Source organism: Melopsittacus undulatus, chromosome 11, assembly GCF_012275295.1.
Source record: "Melopsittacus undulatus isolate bMelUnd1 chromosome 11, bMelUnd1.mat.Z, whole genome shotgun sequence".
NCBI classification, from domain to species: domain Eukaryota; kingdom Metazoa; phylum Chordata; class Aves; order Psittaciformes; family Psittaculidae; genus Melopsittacus; species Melopsittacus undulatus.
The window spans coordinates 2,935,450-2,956,005 of record NC_047537.1 but is presented as its reverse complement, the minus strand read 5'-3'; the positions used below and the strand labels follow the sequence as shown (position 1 = coordinate 2,956,005).

General features: G+C 43.5%; 1 protein-coding gene across 4 annotated transcripts in view; it reads right to left on the bottom strand.

Annotated features, from left to right (window-relative positions):
• Positions 1-19,940, bottom strand: part of NEK6 (NIMA related kinase 6) — a 60,857-nt gene extending 40,917 nt beyond the window's left edge. For 2 of the 4 annotated variants that reach the window (XM_034067648.1, XM_034067651.1), the window contains exon 1: positions 19,897-19,940. The gene's annotated coding sequence lies outside the window, so the exon portion shown is untranslated. Of the gene's footprint in view, positions 1-18,874; positions 19,010-19,896 lie in introns of those variants that run through there. The other 2 variants (XM_034067649.1, XM_034067650.1) reach the window with 2 other exon arrangements.
• Between the last annotated feature and the right edge of the window lie 616 nt (positions 19,941-20,556).

The window sequence follows — 20,556 nt, the reverse complement described above, 5'->3', positions numbered from 1 at the left end:
CAAGGTACAAACCTGAGGTTGAAGGTTTTGGTATCTCCACAGTTTTGCAGACAATTCAGTTACTCTCAGAATAAACAGAATAATAATAGAAGACAGAGCAAATTTAACAACATAATGGGGAATATGCCCAAAGCCCCCATGGGATGAGCAGCTTATTCTCTCAAACTACAACTTGATGTAGGTTTGTCTGTCACCAAGTGTCCCCCACTCCACAGGGGAATAATGCAAAAAGAGGAGTAAACTTAATGCAAAGTACATGCCAAAACACCTAAAAACCAACCCCATCCACAGTCCTCAAGCACCCTGGCACTGTCACCCTCCTGCAGTACAGTTATTCCTGCAGACAGTGGCAGTATTCACAGGCAACCTGGAGTTTTTAGAGTAAGGGAAAAGAAACCTCCTCCTGTGCAGTCAGCTCCCATACCACAATCCAGGCTGCAATTCCTCTTTGGGTACCTAACTGTCCTTATGCCTCATCCCATCCACCTGACTCCTGAATCAAACCAAAACAAAACCCCATCGAACCCCATGGTACCTTGCAGGTACCTGACAGGTGGGATTCTCAGAGCATAACAGCCCAAAGCACTTGGTAGCAAAGGGCAAGATCATTAGTTACGAGATACTCATTAAGGAGCAGAACCTCATCAGCATCTTGGCATTCAGTCTCACACACCTACTGCCCTGGGGTGCAGCTCCTCTCTAAACCAGCTTGGTTAAACAGCTGTGACCAGTCTAATCGGGTATCACCATGTGTCTCTGGATGCCCCAAACTCAACTGAAGGCCAAATTATTTGCTCTCAGATGTATAATCAATGTGACAGGACCATGCACCTCTAAAGTAGACAGCAAAGCAGAAGTTTTAGTGCTCAGTGTTACAACCATTTCCTGTACCAACACTTTTCACGTTCCTGCAAGATACACCAGCTGCTTCCATATTCCCTGCATGCAGCTCTGCTGCTGCCCACAGCACTGCAGGGGCCAGCAAACCCAAACACTCCAGCCACTGCTACACTGATCTGCAACTGTCAGGGCCACAGCAAGGGGTGGCACTGCACAGAGCAGCTCTCTCGGCAATCAGACTTGCTGTGAACAGCTTTGCAAATGCAGGATGAGCCACAGTGATTCCAGCCTTCCCTACTACAGTCACAAAGAAGTATACTGCACAGTAAACTGTGAGGTTTTCCACTTCAGCATCACTACCTACTGCAAAAGCAACGCAATTCCATCTACATTCCCGGCTGTGGAGGCAGCTGTGCCCTTCCTGGAAATGTTATGGGGCTTCTTCTGCCTCTGACCTGCTCCAATGCCCTCAAATATCATGCGAGATACATATACATATACACACACACACACATACATATACACACACATATGTATATGCTTATATATGTACCCCTCTCATATCCTATCACTCCACAGGCACTTGGGAGGAGGAAGAAAGCAGCTCTATTCAGGTCCCTTGTTTGGAACGAAAAAGACAAGTCTTACACAGTTCCAGAAACCTACAGGTTGTTTAAATACAGTCAAGTACATTACTTAAGCTACTGCACAAATGTCCATATTTTAACATATACAAAGAACCAAGATGAAGGGTGCACACAAACCAGGCTCCCAGGTCACCTATGGATACCCACAGTAGATGCACCGAGGGTGGCCAGTCTCCCATCTCCCAAGCCAGCAGGAGCTGTTGATTGTAGCTCCCCGAAGACTGGAGCAATGCAAACTCTTTTACAAACTAAGCACAGCCACATCAGTAACACTTTCTGCCTCTCTGCTGCCCAATAATATTCTTCCTGTAGCTTGCTCATAAAATAAATCTGTCAGGATACTATATGAGATTACCTATATATTTAAATGATGATCTTGGCTTATGATTACATTATCGCTGCGGTTCAGGGTACGTGCTGTGGGGAAGGCAGTCCAATCCTAGGAGAGTATTATTTTCGAGTGACTTTTATTGTCCATTATCTTACACCATTTCTGTCACAGCTATGATGTCTGGTAGGAATAGTTCACAACAGAAATATCTTTGTCGTTAGTATTCTCATTGCAATTTAGTCAGATCAACCTTTAAATCTCATCCATCATACTGAAGAGCTTTGGCAAAGCACGCGCAGTAATATATGCTTCCATGCAAAACCTAATTACAGGCTAGGTTAAAAAGCCTACCCCATTCCTTCTGCAGTGCAAGGTGACAGGAAATCCTGAGCTTCCCTTGGTTTCTCACTCTCCCTTTTTGCTGGTGAAGTGCATAACCCATTCATTACAGCAGACTGATTCTGTCTGGCACATGACAAACTTACTTGAACCTAACAATTAAACTTCTGACAGCGTTTCCAAAAGCAGAGAGTATTTACTGTAAATGCTTGACAATTTTTTTCCTCTCTGCTCATCTCTCTCAACAGTCACCTTATGATGACTGGAAATTACCATAAGCAAATAGCAGCCTAACATCCAAAAAACCCCTCATGTTAATGTGAAATACACACCTGCCAACGCTGAAAATAAATATGAATATGAATGCTAAAGGAGACAAGATGAGGAATGCCACTGAAATACATGAGACAGGAAAGAATGTTGCAAAAGCACAGTTAAATAATATAATTCAGTAAGGAATTGTTCAGAAAGAGCTGCCTACACAATGCAGAGCTGGCCAGTGGCTGCCTACAGCCACCAGTCCTGCAGAGGAAGGACCAAATCCAAGTTAGTGTATTATCTAACTTTAATCATCCTCATTGACATAAGCTCTAAAGGACAAATGAAAACCAGCAGCAATCAATTTTGCAAGCCATTAAAATCAGGGAAAACTTAAAGGGCCCTGGATCTAGTACTAAAATAATAAAAGCATCAGTTACCAAATGCAACTAAAGACAATAGTTGTGTTGCAAAGTAAAATTCCCTCTATCAGTATTTCTAAGTACCAAGGCCCCCAAGATGTGTTATTTAACTCAACCTTTGAGTTTCATTTAGCAGATGGGTGTTATTGAAAACTTTCAGAAGCACATCCTCATCCAAGCTTAAATATCTCATATTAATACAAGTTACAAATATTCAAACTGCAAGATTAACCTCACTGTAAGAAAACACAAAAATATACTTACGCATTTATATATTCCAAATTTTCCACAAAAATTCGTTCTGCCCTCAGTGAGTGGAAGGCACTCCTTATCCCTTCCATAGTAACATTGCCCACATGCCATCACTCCTAAAAGGCTCAGCCACATTTTCGCACTGCTTCCCAGTCGATGCTTTCTCTGACCCACTGCCCTTCACTGGTTACCTTTATCTAGGTCCTCTTTCTCCTTCCAAAATCTTGTGTTGGAACTAAACATAATCTGAATTTGAATTTGAGATACTGTTTTTGCTAAGGGCTATGCAAAGGTTTGTGGAAGGCAATCTCACCTCAGCAGCTAAATTCAGCTACGTGCACCCACCTGCGAGTTTCTTCTGCCTTCTGAAATGGTACCTAAGGAAGATGGGTAAAAGGTTTGTTATGTTGAAGAAGATGAGACCAAGCAGGTTCATCTTCTTGGGTGGTTTATTGTTATTGCTAGCATTCAATCACTGCTGCCACCCAATCAAAATGCAGAAACCAAGTTAGAGCCCTCAGTGAAAATTGTACCTGTGATTTATAAACCCCTAAAAAGGATGAGGATGCTTGTAACAAATCAACCACAGAGCAGAAGAATGGTGTTATAACCATGCTGTCCATTCTACAGCTGAGAGTAGGTGCAGGTGAGTTTGTGTTAAGACTTTGTGCACACCTTTTGTCAAGACTTTGTGCAATCCACATTTCAACAGCCAGCAACAGAGTTCTGGCTTCTCAAAGACTGAGAATGTTTCAGTAAAATGGCTGAAAAGCCCTAGAGCTTTTTCATACTATGTCAACAACTGATATTTGACAACTGATATTCATTAAACAAATGCTGTGACAGACATTGTAATTCACTGTTCCATACCTAGAAGCAAAATGACATTAAGTCAACTATTTAAAGCTCTTCAGAGCCACTTCACTGTAGATGTCAATAAAACAAATGCTTCCTGCCAATAATTAAGTACCTGTGTCAAGCTTCCCACTCTCAAATCACTCTCTACATCCAGCTCAGGTCCACATTCCCAGTCTAAGCAAACCAGATTATCATCTCAAATACCCTATTCTACTTGGGGACAAATAGAGGAAAATTACTTGAAACTTGCAGGGTCTGACACAGTATTCTCCCTCCCTGACTGTATTACTATGCCTGAAGATGCTACTTGAGTTTATTCAATACTTTTGATGGAACATTTCATATGCTTGTTACTTTCACCAGTTCTCACTACCAACCAGGAAGGCAGGTAGCTTACTTCTAACTTTGGTTTAAAAAGGTTTAACCTGAGTTAAGCATTGGGTTTGTGGGTTTTTTCCCATGTTATAGTATCAGTTCCCTAGAATTTGGTCCCAAATGAAAAGACACAATTGTTTGCAAAAGTCTTCTGAATACAGTTTAGATGCCATGTAGCTCTATCTATTACAAGGGATGATTTCATGCTGCTTCTATTAAGCAGTCCTAGGATCACTGCCAGAAGTGCTTGGTGATTTATAGTTATGACTAAGTAATCAATGTGGTAAGGTAAATATTCCTTTTCACCAGCCTAACTGGACTATTCCCACCTCTTATTTCACTGTACAGAACTCCCTAGTGCAACACTACATGGAACTATTTGTGTACAGTGTTTGTGTCAGATGTAGATGAATATCAAATACATACTCACATCCAAAATTGAGGATGGATAACACTCAGTGGCATTTAACCTGACAACAGTTCCTTTGAAGAGAGATAATACTGTTAACATAGTAGAGCAACAGCAGGCTGAGTTCTTCCCCAACTTGTTTTCACTTACATGTATTTCAGATAAAAGCCAACATACCTTGATTTACATCCTTCTAGTTGCATTTTTGAGCTTTCCAAAAGTAGTCACTATATCATTTTTATAACCTTTGAAACATCAGAAATAGACCTCAAATGGCCACTACTGGTGCTAACAAAACACGTTAAAAATAAACACATACTAAGTCTACCTGGAATGTTACTGTATTGCTTACCACGCGTGCAACAACATGCTCACCTTTTAATTCATAATGCAATAAAACTTTCAAGCCTGAAGCCAAATTATTTAAGAACATTTCTGTTATCTTTTTCAGAATTCATTAATTTTGATGAAGGAAAGATTAAATATACGTTGGAAATATATTCATAATGTGAATGTTCACAGAAACTGCCAGATATTTTCACATCATTAAGGCATAACTGAAAAAAGCAACATCATATACAGCTATGAAACGTGCTATCTGTACCAGTAATGTCAACTTCATTACCCTCCTGGCTGTACCATCTCCTTCCCCCATCACAGGAACAACCAGCCACTTGCCCATAAGTAAGCAAACTTTCTTGACTCCCAGCGAGTTAATCTATATGTGAAATAGTTTCCACTCTCATTCAGTACCTGAAGAGCCCTTGTAAACAAAGAGTAAAAAATCAAGTAATAGAGAAGACTGATTGTTCCCAATCTATGGTGAAAAGATCCAACTTCAACCAATCCCTAAATTAAGTTTCTACCCCGCACAACTAAGAATTTAAGCTACTTCCAGAGCTTCTTCCCACTGAGACAACTTTAGCAACCAGCCATCTCAAACAAGAGCGCATGCAAATGGACCATCTTAAGCCAGTAAGACAAAAACAGAAGTAATGTGCAAAAGTATGAAAAATAAGTAAGTTCTCCTGCTATAGCCCCTAACTCCCCATATGGCAACTGTTCAGCCTGGTCTGTTTTCAGAAAGTTTAAACTTATGACCTTAAATCCTAACCAAGTCTTTATAAATGCATATGTGATTACAAACATCACCATCAGCACTAATAAATACCTTTTTTAGTAGCACACTTCCAAACATCTGACCAATAATAAGCAAACCTCACAAAGAGACTTCTGAAATATTGCTGGAATTTCTCAAATGGTTAAGGAACTCTTAGGCAGCCCAAAGAAAAAGAGCAAGCCCATGTCTGATGGGCTCAGAACCCATAAAACCTGCTGTAACTATTCTGCTCATGCAGTTTCTCTCTACAGCCATTAACATGAGTCTTCATAGCCAACATATCTGTCTCAAATACAGAGAAAAGGAACAGAGGAAGATATGGATACCTATAACTATATAAATATATATAGATATACATTCACTCAACTTCAAAACATCAGAACAACAGCTTGAAGTATTTACATTTCTCATAATCATAAGCAAGAGGAAATGATGCCAAGAATTATGCAGCCCAGCCAACCTAAAGACTCATATGATTCAAATCCAAAGGCAACTTCAAAGCCACCTCATAAAACCTTAAGCAAAGCTTCCAAGCAGCCAGATGCTCGCATTACAGGAAGAGCTTGTGCAGCATCTGGATCTTGCAAGTAACAGCCAAACGGAAGCAGAAACTCTTCCCCATGTAAGAAGGTTTAACATTTTTCTGCTTACAAAAATAGTTACACTACAAATAGTATGGTATTTTTTTCAGCCTCAAAATATGCTAAATAAGACTGTATTATCAATATTCCAATAATGCATCTTATCTATACTATATAGTCAGTTTCCCTACATGTTCTTAAGTATCTGGAGCTAACGGCATCAGTATTCCAAGAATCCCTGTATCTCTTCAACTCATATCCACAATTCTACATCAGTATATGTGACACATCTCCATCTCCTTTCCCAGTTTTCCTTAAAGAACAAGATTCATTCAAGAGTGTCTTGCAGATCAAGGCTATGGGTACAACAAAACACCCCCACTCTCTATAAAACCTGCATAGCTGCTTTTATTACTGAAGACAGACAGAGTTGATGAAGTTCTTGAGAAAACTCTCCCCTTCCTGGGCTAAATGCCCAAATTCTTTCAGGATTCACAAGACTTGTCTATTTAAATTGGGTCCAATTTTTTTTTCCCCTTACAAAAAGGCCTGCACAGAATGTTTTGAAGAGAAACTGGGAATTATCCTTTCAAGAAAAGGATAACTAAATGTGGAAGCTCTGTGCAAGAGACACCACGTTTCACACTATATTCTGCCCTCTATGAAACAGCTTTCTATTATTCTAATAAGCTTCAATATTGAAGTATAAACTCATTGTATCAAATCATTAAACCCCATAAGCTTACTCATGCAAACAAAAATCCTGCCCACCCTCCATTTCTTTCCCAGCCTCCCCCAATTGCCAAGACACCGCATGTAACTCAGACTAATACTGTGCTGTTAGAACACAAATTTGCCTATTTGAGGGAGCAGAAAAATTACACTTCACTTACCAGAACAGCAGCTCCACAGTTTCACTTCCAGTTTCTTGTCCAAGAAATCTCTGCTTTATAGCACACAATGCCTTTCAGGCATTCCCAGCTCCACAGCAATAATCTGATCAGAGCCTGAGCAGTTTCTCACCATATGCGTACAAGAGACTGGCAAGAGTGAAGACTTGCCCTGCCCCGGTCTCCTCACTAAAACTGAGGTCCACCTCACAGATTTCTTGCCAGGTACTACACAGTTCTTCAGATATTAATAAAAAAGCACTTGTGCCAGAAAGGACGAAAACAAAGAGTTAACAGACGTCTGCAAAGGCTTTACATTACATTTTCAAAATGCAGCATCTGTTCCATCAGCCACCAGATACCTCCCCATCAGCCACAGCCATGATGAGAAGTACTTACGGTTAAAGTGCTAATGCAATTAAAAGAAAGAAACAAAAAAAGTCCAGCTGAGGCACAGGATGCAATTTAGCTTTCAGCAATCCATGAACTAAGTAAAATGTAATTTTCCAACCATCTCAAATTACCAGTTTTTGAGAGTAATTATCCGGAACACAGCTGAAAATATCTACCTCAGACCAGTTCATCAGCATTGGAAGAGAACTGCTTCCCACCAGATTCTTGCACACACACAAAGGTTTGCTTCAGAAAAGAAACACAAATATTTACAGTATTTCAAAATAAGATACAACATGTTTTAGTAATGTTAATGCAAATCATTATTAATACCTGTGAATAACACACTACTACTCATCAACAGAAAACATTTTAAGTCCAGCAAAATCCACGCACAGCTATCCAAGACCTGGAAGCAGCAAACATAGCATAGCAAGAGCAAAACCAGAAAAATCAACATTAAAGAGCAGTGACAGCAAAGGATCAAACAGACCTAATGTAAAACCAAGCAGCTTCAAGAGCTGGCAGGAAAATAACTGAAGAGTGATGTAGCAATTTATTTGAAAATGAATGAGTTGCTGTATTAAGTGTCCAGACTTGACTTGAGTCAAAGATGGAGTCAAACAAAACAGGCCTGTCCTGACTCCGCACTCTGCTCTAACCCCTAGACAGTGTCACAAAATAAATGTGGATCACCACAGTGATGTCAGCAGAATCATGCAGGGATTTGTAGGTATTTGGAAAGCAAAAGGAGTGTGTGGGCAAGGCTTCTATAAAAACAACAAAGCTGCTTCAGTAGCACACATTCCTGTGAGTGGACAGAGTTCCCACACCACAACCAAGAGCTGCCTAACAACTGAGTAAACGTGTGGAAAAGGGGAACACTCAGAAGGAAAACAAGATATTTAAATAAACAGAACATTTATTAATGAATTTGCATCATCTACTAATTGCCTGATGACAATTTCAGACCAAAACAAGGCACAAGAGTTGAACGCAACCCCCAGAAATGCAAACCGTCAGTGCAGGGAGGCAGAGGCAGGACTACACCATCCAGTTTTAGAGGTCAAACCTGACATTTAAAACATGGGAGGTGGCAAGGGAAGTTGCTTCAGCACAGCTGGTAGCCCCAGCTCCACTGCATGATAACTCACTCCCTGAAGAGCCTACAGTCTAAACCAAGCCAAAAGCCTACTTAGTAAAATGATAGTTGATCTATGGAAGAACCTGCCATGTGCTCCTAGCAAAACGTAAAACCACATGCTTGCAAGCACCGTTATCTCATGCTATGGTAACTGCATGAAGGAAAAACTATGGGTGACAGCAGCTGAGGCCAGAGGAGAACTAACACCACATTGCATGTATGAACAAAAGCTCCCTGGTTATTACTGCTGCCTGATGACTTAAGAGTAGATAGAAGTTTGAACGTAATCCTGTATAACAAATTAGAGATGGCTTCCAAAAGAAAACTATATTCCCCATACCATCTAGCTGCATTTATCAAATTCATTAGTGTCATCTATGTCACCAAAACAACAAGCAAGTTGGTACTCAGCTGTCCCCAGTTTCAGATGGATAATAAGAAAGCACATGATTTCAGCAATGTCTGGTAAGACTCATGATGAATGATTCGTTTCAAACTCGACTTCTTCTAGAGCACCAGATGCAAACAAGGTTGTTTCAAATCACACACAAGACACTCATCCTGCCAACCCAGGCTTCACTTTCTGTTAAGCTTTTCCAGCTGACCAAGTTCCCACACACCAGCCGGGGGACAGAACACCAGATTCTCCTGCCAGTCCTACAAACTCTGAAATAAAGCTGGCAAAGGCTAGAGGGGCACCTCGGGGACCCATGTCATGGCCAAGCTGCGCAGGAGAGAAGACACCAGCACAAAGCTTCCCCATGGAGCTGACTTTAGCAAAACGCAAACCCAAATACTCCAAAAGGTGTTCCCAGATGTGAATAGTGACCAGAAGACTGGCCTGAGCAGTGTTGAGATACTGGTTTTCAGTGCCTTGTTATTAACAGACTGAATGATGCTGAGGCAGTAAACGTGGTTTTCCTATTCTGAAAATAAAGCTCTTGTTTCCTTCATTTCCCTTTTGACATTTTTCTAATCCGTAAGTACACAGACTACTGAAGGGGTTTATGGGAAAGCAAGAACAAAAATCCCACAAGCAGACAACAAACATTACACATAGTGTGATGTGCTTACAAAACAACCAACTCCAAACAAACCCTGGCTGAATCTTTGGAAACAATACACACTTCATTGAGAGTGACAGTAACAGCACATTATACCCAAAATGCTACAAGGGAATGAATCCTAGTTTACCCCTGGGAGGAAGGAAAAGTGCAACTGGAACTTGGCTCCTTTGGATATTCTATTTTCAAAAAGCCACTACAGATGGTGAAACCTGGTTTTGCAGCAGAAGCTTCATACATCAGCATTCACAGGTAACAAAAGGAAGAGATTGCAGCACTAGATTTTTAAGCATCTCTGGCCCTACCTACCTCAGGCTTTCCAGAAAATTTCCTACAATCCTGTTATTTCCAAGGGCTACTGGCCATATGAGCAATGATGGATGCCTCCCAAACCCAGGGCTGCCATGTCACCAGCAATTTTCTTGACTACACATACCTCTCTCCCACCCTACAGCTCCAAACTTCTTCTCAGTGGGTAAAATGCTATGGAAAGAGTGTACGCCCCACTGCTCCACAAGGATCACCACCACCAGGTTGCAGTGTTGTGGTGATGTGGTAAAAGAGCAACAAGAAAGGCAGTTTCAAGAACAAAAGCTCCAGTGCTGGAGATTACTTTATTCTCTTTCCATAAGCCAACTGAAACCCCATAGAGTCAGAGCAGGTTTTCACTCTACCTTAGACAACTACAGTGAGAACATAAAAATCAAGTCAGTCACCTTTCCCTACCACAGGGTCAAATCCTCCCTTGGAGGGCTGTGTGCTCACAATACAGCAAAGTGTTTGACTTAGTCATCGGTTTCACCTCTAGACAATCCAGAATATTTAAACACTATTCGCAGCAACTTTGACTTAAATAGCTTCAAGTTGATTAAGAGCCTTTTTTTCAGAGAACTGCTGCAAGCTTTCCTTCTCCCCACATTAGTCATGAAAGCTAAAATAAGTCATCATAGTCACTTTAAAGTGCAAACTAGGGAGACTAAAAGAAATCCCAATAAATAAGTCACAGAGTAAGTTATTGCATATCTTAATATACAAAGAACTAAGAGCAAACACAGGTAAAGAACCATACCTAACACTGTTTACCCTTGAATGGTAAAGTTCTTAGAACCGACAAAGTTATAAATTGAGTAATTGACCTGCAAGGAAATAAGAAGCTCAAGAGAGTTAAAAATTACCCTATAAATACCATAAAGATTAACAGATTTGTAATACCCACCCAAGAAGCGCTTACTCTAAGTAGAATGATTATGAAAACTAAGCAAGAATATTTACAACATAGTATTGAGTTCAGTATATACAGCCTGCCACAAAAGGCAGCACTGGTTCTTAATATAGTGACAGCTGAAAGTCACCACTTAGGTTTCCCAACTGATTAAAGGGTAGCACAGACACAGAGTTGTGACTTACTTGCTTCTTTGGAAAACATTCATATACCTTTTTAAACCTTTTCAAGCTTGTTTAGGGGGTTATTTTGTTCCAGTTAAATGTTTCTTAGATTTCCTATTTTACACAAATCTGACAGAAGAACTAATGAAATACTGACAGCATGGAAGAATGAAAGCAGAGCTTCCATGAATGAAAGAGGAGGGAATTTTTATGTCCATGTTTGTTGATACCTATTCTATCCTGAGTCCCTACTCTTGGAGGAAGGGAATCTTAAAATATCCATAGCTTTTCTCCCCCTCTCCTCAGTATAAGGGCATGTGTCTCCCCCAAGAACCAGAACCCAGCACAAACTCCAAGACAGACTTGACCTTGAGAATGTTCCCATGCAAGAAACAGAACATTCCAACAAGAAAGCGCACTCTTTTTCAGGCCAGCAGAGACAAGTGGCCGCAAGGTTAAGAGTGGGACAGAGACTTAAACTGAAATTCCTGAAAGGAATCATATTCATTGTACTGTGAAGTTGCAACCCATCCTGTAGGTCAACATTCCCCAATTATTGCACCATCTGCAGTGATTTCCATCTCCAATTTCACAGTTTAAAAATCACTAGGCTAAGAAATAAAGTTATTCTCCTGAGTAAGATAGGACAGTTGGCTCTAAGAAATATCAGAACTTGTATTATCTATTCTGCACCATTTGAGCCAGTAAACAGTGACTGCCTTAAGCAAGCACCATTGAGCAGCAAGTATGGACTCAACAGCTTGAAAGCTGCACTATCTCCTAGCACACCAGCTCTGACAGGGAGAAATCCCAACCAGCCAGCTCCCATTTTCCCTGTCAGCATGGACTTAAAGCTCAGCTTCATGCACATCATGAGTTTTCAACAGGCTGGTGGATCCTTCCCACTTTGCAGCAAGTGGGCTTCTCAAACACCCAACAACAAAAGTAACTGGAGACCAAGATCTGCCATTGAGCTCTGCAAAAGGAAAGACTTGCAAATCCTCCCCAGGGTGTGGAGCAACACCTGCTCCGTCAGCAGGCTGGGCTGGGCACAGGGTCATAGCCCTTATCAGTTCAGTTTTTGACCCCTGAAATACTAAAACACTAGGTGAGGTGACTATGATTCACTTGGATATAGCACATGGAGGAAGAGGATGGCAAAAGTGTCTCCAGTAAGGACAGTGCTGGGGAATCCCACCAAAGGATGTTTTGGGTCCAGAAGGTAGGATGCTGCATTGAAACGAAACACTGAGACCTCCTCAGGAAGGTCCCTCAGCTGTCTCTGGGCAATGCTGAAATACATATCTGGGGATGCACCAGCCAGACTGTTGACAGCCATTCATCTTGTACACAGCTGAGACAGCACACAAGACATTATTACTCCCCTCCCTCCACAAAGGGGAATCTCTAGCATTGCCACACTCAGGTTTATTACCCTTGAGTCCTCACTTACGTTGGTTTATTAGAGTCTTAAGCTCACTGAACTAGCACTGCCTGAAATGAGCACTCCCACACATCATTCTGCCACCAGCCACACAAGACTGGAGCCATGTCCTTCCCCTACCCAGAAGTCCTGTTTCCAAAAGGGGTTTCTGGAACCGCCTCAGCAGCATCTACATGCTTGGAAAAACAACATTTCCAGACAACTCCCAACTGATGTTACACAAACAACCCATCCACTGAATTAAAAAAAAAAAGCCTATTATGTATTATATTGAGATAAATCAGTTCGGAGGTGTAGTCACATTTTAAAGACATGGTGAACCAAAATAAGCACAGATCACTGCACCTGCCAGCTCCCGACAGAGAAACCACAACAGCTTGAGAATGAGAACTTCTTGAAATTACAACAAAACCCAGTCAGTACTTGGATAAAGTGACGAAATAAACTGCCTTCCTCAAAAACAAATGTATTGATCTGCAGGGTTAGTGCCCAAGATCTACCCCAAGGCAGGGCATGGTTTGGCACCTACTTTCATTCATCATGTGAAGCACATTATATGTGCTGGAGTCCACAGCTGGAGACTTGCGTTACTCAAACCAAATAAACACAAGATCTTTAAGAAATGACTTGGGATTGTAATATACCTGTTAAAAAAGAGGAGGTAGGAAAAATAAAGGTATCAAGGAAACAACCATAAAGGGAAAAGCACTATGCCAGCAGCAGCAGCAACTTTTTAATTTCAAAACAACAATCTTACCATCTCCTGCATTTTGTCACCAGACATGTTGAAACTACTTTAATAGGTTTTATAATTGCTGTGGTGTACTAGCTCACAGAGCAATAAAAACAGCAGATCTATTTACAATCTAAACCTAAATTCATGTAGTTCTGTGCACAAACTGCATTTCTGCCATCTTGAGATCCCAGCAGGCAACACTCTAACAAAAAACAGAACTCCTTTCACATTGGCTCTTTTTTGGACTTCATTGCCCTGGCTCTTATTGAAAATATGGGTTTGCTATATGCTTCCTTAACAGTTTCTAGTCTACCTGATTTTGTTGTGTAAAACACAGTACACGAACAGGACAGACAATACCACTTCACTGGAACAGCAGACAGAAGAATTAACTCATGAACTACCTGCAAGGGGGGGGTCAGTTGGGGGGAATGGAGGGGGGAGAGGAAGTTATTGGTTTTGTTTGTTTTCCTGATATTTACTAAATAGTGCATTCCAGCTGTTAAATGAACATTTGTGAACTTTCACGAACAATTTAAAGCACAAAATTCCTAGAATCTCATTCACTTACACTATTTGGTTTCAAACAGAGTCTGCTGTTGGTTCACTTAAACATGTAACAGGAAACTCAGATTTGACTAAAAGGTTGTATTACATTACTACTGGTTTTATATGGAAACCTTTTTAGAAGTAAGAAGCAACGGGGAAGTCTTTTTTCCTCTCCCATCTGTGACAGACAGCTGTTCACTGCCTGGAATCTATGATAGCAGACACTTAAAGTAGCACCAAGCTGGAGTAAACATTTTAGAAATGTAATTCCTTTAATCGTACTGACACCATAAAATTATTTGCCATTTATTTCACCATGCCACAGGTAAACTCCATCATCTGACTGATCACAGGAAGCCACATTCACTGGTGGAATGGAAGAAAAATATTTTCCCCTGAAATACTTTTAAATGTTCAAAAACAATCCAAAACACCCCTCACACAGGAACAACAATGGCACTTACAGCAAGTCCAGATGTTTAAATACTTAGCACAGGTTAGAGCACGCAGTAATCTTGATCCAATCCAATATGCATATAAAAATACGCCAAGATAGAAGAAGACCCATCTACCCATAAAGAGATTTGACAGCTTTACAGACTTCTGCATTCAAACCACTATTAAAAATAGCTCCCTGTGGCTTGCTAGTTTTAAACAAAACCTAGCTCACAAGCTCTAGAACTGCCCACTTCATCGCAGACACAGAACCTCTCTTCTCCCTGTCCTACACTGCAGCCAACTTCAGACAGCAGCTTCCAACTGGCTTTAAAAGCAGACACACTGATCTCCACACACCCCCAAACCCGAGAGAAATATTTAAAGAAGTGTTTTCTACCATTTAATTTTCTGTAATATTTACACACAGTGCAGCAACTTCAACTTGCTGGGGCAACAAAAAGCTGCTATTATTTTAATGTCAGTCTTCAATCTAGATTTTGCATGCAAATCTTTTGGCTTCTGGTTTTTTCTTCGGAAAGGAAGAACACTGCCAGGGGCAACATCACCTCTCAGTTTGAACACAATTTCTATCTCCTAGCTATTTTTTTTCCCACCTCCTTCTAATCTTAGAGACACAGCTCTACAGTGAAACATGGAATTTAGGAGTGAAAGGATCTATTACATCACATCCAACGTGCTCTGCAGCCAACAGACCCCTGCTCCATTAAAAGCATGAGGCCGAAAGGGTCCAGCCTGCTTTCCCCATTGCACATCCTAGTCCCTCCACTGCGACGGTCCTTCCATCCTTCCATGGCTCAGTTCCCCTTTGGGCAAAGACGCAGCCAGGGAAAATACAACTTGCTCTTCCAGCTGCCACAGAGTAAAGTGGTTCAATCCTCTTATTTAATCCAACTTTGGTTTGGGGTTTCCCCCCTCCTTCTTTAGTTCCTTAGTTTTACACCAATATCCTGAATGCCACCCCTGGCACGGCAGAACAGAGAACACAAGGGTTGGTAGCACCAAGCTGTTTGATGGTAGCTCAGCAATGCAAGAACTGTGCATGATGCTGAGACATGCCAAATCTTCCCCATTCTGTTGTCCTCAGCTTTCAGATAAACCATACTTATCTTCTAAGGCCCTTAGAAAAGTGCTTAGAAAAAGCACAAAGAGCTTGCTGAGCACTTGCATGTGCTTGTACTAAAAGCTTTTCAAGGGGAAGGGTGAGTATAACAGCATTTAACAGGACTTAGGAACAAAATAAAGGATTTTCAAGGCCCCTTGCCTTTAACTGGACAGTGTCAACTCTGTCCATTTTGGACAACCTTTAACTTCCACAGGATATTATTTGGAAAAGGCCACTCTGTCCAGTCCATGTGTCACAAACACACAAGCCTCCTTGCTGCCAAACCAGCAGAGTGGGTCACCGTTTTCTCAAAGTCACATTTTCAGCATCTTCAGTGACAAAGTTTATATCAAGACAACTGTGAATTATATGTTTCAACTACATGAAAATTTTGTGTTTGCTTTCAATACTACAAGAATGTTTTTCCTGCATCTTGCATTTATACTGAATGCAAAGATCATGTAACTTCCTACAAACAACCCAGGCAAGCACTTGGACAGGTATACAGTGAATTAGTCACCATCATTCCCATGGAAGAGAAACTGAACTGGTTAAGTGAGTTTAAAGGACAAATACAGAAGTGTGTGTGACAGGTAGAATGGCTCTTCATGACTTCCTTAATCACAGCTCTCTAACCATACAGAGCATTGTGGCCACTGTGCATCTACGTGAATGTGGAATTGCAGTATGACTGAGAAGGTTGCAATTCAAAATATGCTCACTTAATGGTAAAGATGGTCCCAACTTCTAAAATGAGGTTCCGTATGCTTATTCTTTTCATTTGCTGGAGATCACCATAAACACCCTCTTCTATAACAAGAAGATCTGAGAAAAGCATACTAGAATGAAAAAACCCAAACAAGTTGGGTTATTAAACTCACTTCCTGCAAGGACTATATCCCAAACCAGGCTTCATTTAGGAAAGAGCAAAAGTCAGACCCCAGAGGTCACACTGACGCCCACTTTCATCATCTTATTTTTTAAATCTTCCCCTCGTACTTCCTCTGCTCCTCCAGAACACACTGTCCATTTTCTTGCTTTAATTTCAGAATGTGCACATTTGATTTCCATCCCCTGCCCCACTTACTGGTTCCTCCAGTTCACACTGTCTAGCCTGTACTGCACACTGTTGTGTATACATTTGTCATAGCCTTGAGGTTAAACCTATTTGGCACCACATAAAGTAAGAAAAGACACCCGCTAATCAGTCTTCTACACATCTAGAAGGTGAGCAGGAGGTGGACACTTGCTGGTAACTATCCCCCATTTCATAGCTGATTTATTAGAGGTAGAGCAGGATCAAAACCCACACAGGTATTTCTCACTCTTATTACCACGGAAGAAAATGACTCCTTTTACTCTGAGTAAACAGCCACTGATCACTTGCTCAGTACTCAACAGGTAGGAGTGAGTAAATCCAAAAAGCATGCTGGAAGAGAAACCTCAGCATCTTCCACTATTTTCCTCAGCACAGCCTTGATTCCTATGAGGAATGAAAAAAGCCAGCATAGGCTCAATATTTTTCTATGCACATTTAAGTGTTCTATACTGAGGTGAAACTTCTCAGGCAGGATCACTGAATGCTACAATATGCTATCAAAAAATAAATAAATAAATCTGTTTCCCTGTGTGGCTTTGGGGCCCAAGTAATTCATCTTCCCCTGCTTTTCTCCCTAAAATCAATACTGAGGAATTTGAAAGGGCGTATTAAAGCCCATGCTCAAATTACATGTCCATTCTGCCCCATAAAATATGTACTCATCAAGAAACAGAATTCCAGAGGAAGGAGGGAAAACCAAACAAGAAGTGTTTTATAGGTCACAGGTGTTAAGAAACCAAAAGGTTGGTTCTCTTGTGCAATTCCTCTGGGGTGACAGCAGTCACTCGCACTCCATCTAGAAATCTCACTTCCCACAGAAGATGCTCTTTTTCCATCATAAGAAAAATTCCTCCCAGCCCCCATTTTTTTAGGTCTCTAATGCTCAGAGCCATAGGAAACAGGGACAGCAACATTCTTACTGAAAAGAGGTTCCTTCCTTCCCTCCCTCCCCATCGTTGCTTAAAAGATGACTATCACAAAGACTGTCGACAGGGAAAGAATAACAGTGGAAAGAGTTTGACTCAGTGTCAAGAGATGTCTCAAAATGCAAAAACTGTAGAAATGTTACAGAAGTGCAAGGGTTGCTTACAGTGATTCACAAAAATGAACTTTTGAAGGAGACACAGAAATGACAGCGAGACAGTCATAACGCGTCAGGAACTTGCATCACTGGACTTCTAATTGCTACAATATTTCCTATCAAACTACTTACACTGCAATAATGCCATCGGCAATCACCGTTGGCAGAAATACCCTGCGTGTGCGAACAGACAGACAAACAGATGGAGCTCAAAAATCCACCATTGCTCTAAGCAGGCATAAATCACACTTCGGAAAGAATAACATGCTGGGGGGAAAAAAAGGAAAGAAAGAAAGAAAATAAAAAAAGAAGGTATTTCTTAGTTCAGCTCTAACATGTGCTCTCTCCAAAGCAACGTGGTAATCCCTGAAGCGCTGGTTTTCTCCGGGTTCCCGTCGTTTGAGAGAACACCAGACAGGTCCGTTCCCCTCGCAGAGAGAACGGGACAGGCCCAGAGCTGCCAGCTCAGGAGGCCGCTGGGAAAAGCGGCTCGGGAGGGTCCCGGGGGCTCCCGCAGCTCTCGCGGCTCTCTCCGCCAGCCCCAGGAGCATCCAGTTCCCCCGGAGAAGAGGCAGACGGACCCAGAGCACATACCGGGCTCCCCAGCAGCAGCGAGGCTCCGGGGGGACCCCTCCACCGGGCACGTACGCGTGGTACGCTGCTGCTTTTGGTGTTAAAATACCAAACCCCCTGCAAAGAGCCCTGCAGTGACACCGAACCCCTCAAACATTCCTGCTTTTACAGCAGTTCTAACTCCGCTCGCACCGCAGCGCTGCCGGACGCCACCTCCCGCAGGAGCCGACCCCTCCGTTCCCGTTCACTCCCGTCCCGCCCGGGCACGTGTCGGCCTCGCTGCCGCGGCAGCCCCGGTGAGGCGGAAGGCAGGCCACGAGGCACGGCGGCCCGGGCCTCAACGGCCCCGGCCTCAACGGCCCCGGCATCCCGCCCCCTCCTCTGCCCCCTCAGCGCGGACCGGCGGAAGGCGGCAGAGGCGCGGCCGCACCGCCTGAGGGGCCGCGCGGCGAAGGGGCCCGCGGCGGTTCCAGCCCCGGCACAGCGCGGCCCTCGGCGGCTGCGGGGCCCTGTGGTGCTCACCTGCAGCCGGCGAAGCGGCGGAGAAGCGCCGGTGACCGGCGGCGGAACGAGGAGGGGGGCGGAGGAGCGGGGGGGGGGGGATCGGGCGGCCGCGGCCCCCACAGCCCCGCAGACACAGAGCGAGCGGCGCCGCGTCCCACACGCAACTTCGCCGCGCGCGCTCGACCGCCCCCAGCGCACGCGCCGCCGCCAGCCGCCGCTCGGGTGCGCGCCCCGCCGGCTGCCACGCAGGCCGGGCGTGCCGGGAGCGCGCAAAGGGGGGGGGGGGGGGGGGGGCGGTGCCGTACGGAGCCCCAAGCGAGCGCCCGCCCCGACACGGAGGAGTCCCCGCGCCCGGAGCACCCGCCCCGGGGGTTTCCCGGTGTCAGCCACAGCCGCGCGGACCCGGATTGAGCAACTCCCGGCGGCGCTGGGGGAAGCGGCCGCCGCCTCCTCCGCTTCGCTCCCGCTGTGCCAGCGCAGGAGGGCGGCGGGGGGGGACGGGACGCGCGGACCGGTGCTCGGGTCCCGCACCCACCGTACAGCCGCGTTCCCGCGGTGAAACACCCCCCGCGTTCACAGAAATGAAGGACTCAGCGGGGCCATGCACAGCACTCCCGACAGAAAAACCTTAATCCCCAAATCAGTGCGGTTTGCAGATCAGAAGCGATGTTAGTATGGTTAAGTTGAACTTTAACTTGGAATTCAACCGGATTTCTTACAATTTATCAAAAACCTAAAAGCAAACCTCATAATAAATAAAAACGAAACTAGGAAGTCTCACCAATGGTCTAAACTGGGCGAAAGAAGGGTGGGAGCAGCACATGGTGGGAAACGCGAGTGCTCCAACTTTGTCAGTTTCCATACACCAAGGCCCCACACTATCTGAAGGTGTTTGCTGGTGTGATTGAGAAACTGCCAGTGCTGCCATAGCAGAAAGTGCTAATGCCAGCAGGACTCAGTGCACCTCAGCAAATGCAACAAGCCATGCCAAAATAACTCCACTTCTACTCAGCCCTAAGCCAGGTAAAAATAGTACTTACTCTGTAATGAAGAACCAGTCTCTGAGCAAGATGAGGTGAACTGCAGTAGAGAGCTGATGAGCTGCCTCCTCAGCTGAGGTGGGAAGGGCAGATGTGAGGGAGGGACCTGCTTGTTAGATTTGAAGTTCATTAGAACTAACACCAGGCACCTGATGTTATTCCTGACACCAGGTGCCTGGTGTTAGGATTAGCACCATGGGGTTCCCCAGGTGTAAAGTCCCACAGCTGGGGAGCCCTGCTTTTTGCCATGACTGGCAGTTCCATCTTGTTTGTCCCATGCCTTGGCCTTCTCCTGTTTCCCAAATTCCTCCCAGTGTCCTGTTGCTGCACTTGGCTGTCTCAGTAACAGTTGGACCGTGTGACACCTTCTCAACAGGAGTGCATTCCTTGGGAGCTGTGGGGGAAGGTTCCATTCTGCATCCTGTGCAACCAGGGATGTATAATGCACAACTTCCAGGGTAATGCAGCCATGTGCAGTGTAACACTCAGCCACTGCGTCTCCTCTCTCTGTCACTGCATCATCTAAACCTACACCAGCATTGCAGGGAGCATGCTACTGATGACATCTTGGTTCAAATAAGTCATTCCTTCCATAAGACTCCACTAACACAGTTTAAGGTCCCAGGTCAGTCGCTCTTCTGCAGAACCTGAAAAATCATG